The sequence below is a fragment of the Melanotaenia boesemani genome, chromosome 5, assembly GCF_017639745.1.
Source record: "Melanotaenia boesemani isolate fMelBoe1 chromosome 5, fMelBoe1.pri, whole genome shotgun sequence".
In the NCBI taxonomy this organism is placed as follows: domain Eukaryota; kingdom Metazoa; phylum Chordata; class Actinopteri; order Atheriniformes; family Melanotaeniidae; genus Melanotaenia; species Melanotaenia boesemani.
The window spans coordinates 13,257,484-13,260,150 of NC_055686.1; positions in this window are offsets into that span (position 1 = coordinate 13,257,484).

Genomic DNA, 2,667 nt, shown 5'->3' on the forward strand with positions numbered 1-2,667 from the left:
GTGGAGGAATGGCAATGGGGTCTAGGCTATGACAAAAGAGATATTTTAGTGGTGGAGAACAAGTGGTCCGAGTGGAGTTGATTTCAGTCTCTGAGAATGAGGGTTGATTAGTGGTGGCTAGGAGCTGAAGAGGATTAAAATTGGAATCTCCATCCGGTAATTAATCTTTCCTTCTATTAAGCTAGCTCATCCATCTTTTTCATGCCTTTGAAACACTTATAGTCACCTCCATCGTTATGTGTTTAATCCAAGCTGTTAATTTCATATCCTCTCACATCAAATAGTTTCACTGGATAAATAACTTAATACTCAAATAGGTTGTGAGTTTACCCGTGTGTTTTAGTTCATTCATTCATTATCTGTACCGCTTTGTCCATTACGGGTCACGGGGAAGCTGGAGCCTATCCCAGCATTTAACAGGTAAGAGGCAGGGTACATCCTGAACAGGTCACCAGTCCATCGCAGGGCCAACACAGAAAGAGACAAACAACCGTTCATGCACACTCACTACTAGTGAGAATTTAGAGTGACCAATTAACTTAACATGTATGTCTTTGAAAAGTTGGACAGTCTCTCCGGAGTACCCATACACGGGAAGAACACGCAAAACTCCACACAGAAAGGCTACTGTTCGGACCTCCCCCCGGCTGAGGCTCGAGCCAGTGACCTTCTTGCTGTGAGGCCACAGTGCTAACCAACACACCACCATGAAGCCCTTAGTTCATTACTTTAAAATAAAATCTTTTTACCAATAGTTCATTTTTAAGTTAAGCACACAGCTGCAAGATAAAGTGTTCGTGTGTGAAACTTTAGCTTATCAGTCACAGAAGCTCCTTTTCCACTGTAGGAACTTTTTTCATCTACCTGGGATTTAAAGACCTTGGTGCATGTCCACCAACATTACCCAGTTAAATAACTTTCTCTCACCCCCAACTAGTAGAAGCGTAGAACTTTTCAGATTCCCCAGAATTCTTGAATTTCTCTTGAGGAACACTGATTGGTGGAACATACAGCTTTCCTCATTCCGCATATAAGCTGTTGGGCGGCTGAAAACATGTTTATTTTCCTTCTACAAACTTAACTTCCTGTTTTCTATGCTATGTGATGTGGGTGGATGATGAGGTCAGGGCTCTTTTGAGTGTATTTACCAAAGACGAAATTCAGCGTGACTTTGATTCAGCAACTTAAAATGACAGAGTTTGCAAAAGAATAGCCAACATGCTGGCAGAGCTGAATATAGGGCACACAAAAACAAATTTGGGAAAATTTAAAGAAACTGAAACAGTATAGAGAAGCTGAAGGAACTTCTCTAATTAGTAATGTGAGTGGAACACCCCCTGTAGAGTGGTTTAATACTACCTGAATCTTTTTCTGTTTTGCCCCTCATAATGAACCATTCTTACAAAGGGATAAGATCCAAAGTCCTGGCATTTTGTTAGTGAAATCGGACCATTGATGACAGGTGAAGTAAACAGGGAAGATAAGAAATTGTTTAAAGGGCATGTTGAGTCTCATTCATTCATGTTATGATAATCCTAATAACTTGAATCAAAGGCAGCAGGACTTCTTAGGCTTTCGGGCTGGAGGTAAAAAATCTTTAAGAAACACAAAAAAGAAGTTTAGTTGCCTTCTGTTAAGCACATAGGATCATTTGAAGAGTAGTTTGAAGAGCAGATGCAATGCAATTCAGCAGAAATAGGTGTGGAAGTTATATAAAAAGAAATGATAAAGACTCTTCCCCAAGTAAGAGGTAAAAACCTGCAAGATGAAGGCTAGAATGCTTAAACTTCTTTGCAGGAGCAGTGAAGTGATGTAAGTAGTTATAGAAAGAAATTACAGGATTTCATCAGAAAATAGAGCTCCAGTCCTGAGGCAAGAAACATCCAATTATGTGTAAAACTGGAAATGGATGCTGTTGCCATAGAAATGGAGAAGGAAACTCTGAAACGTGAAGACAACAAGCATAGTGATCGATCAAATAGCTTCTTCGGAGTGATCTGAGGTTGTACTGCATTCCAGATCTTTAACATTGTATTCTGTAAGTTGATGTTGGAATTTTAAGGGTTGTAAAGTTTGTTATATTTGTGCACAAGGATGAGAAAATATTCTCTGACTCTGCTTTTGCCTATTTGTCCTCTGTTGCCTGTCAGGTCATCCTGTCCTCTCGCCCTCATGCAGGGTTTCCAGAGCAAAAACACACACAGGCCATAAATCAGAGCCACATTGAGAGCTGAGAGAGGGTATTTGCCCCCCTGGATGCCAGCACTCCCAGTATAAATACATCAGTCAAAGCGGCCCTTATGTGTTTTTGTGCATCAGCTAAACAGCTTGTCTTCTCAATGTTATGGTTCCATGCAAGGCCAGTGGGTTGGTAACAGTCTGAGGGCAGAGATGAGATCAACTCAAACAGTGCTGCAGTGGTATTGCTGCACAAAGGTGTGTGATACTAAAGAGCTATCAGCAGTGCCAACACAAAACTCTGTTCAAAACAACTGCTTCAAATCTTTCAGCTGGCATAGTTTAAAGTTCATGTGTGCATGTGTCCATTCAAACACATCAGGGAAGCCCATGCCAGCATGTGTGGACTATTCTTAGTAGAATGGGTGGGTGATGCAGTTAGGGTCGCAACTCTCATGGCAGCATTCTGACAACAGATGGAGCCTTTGA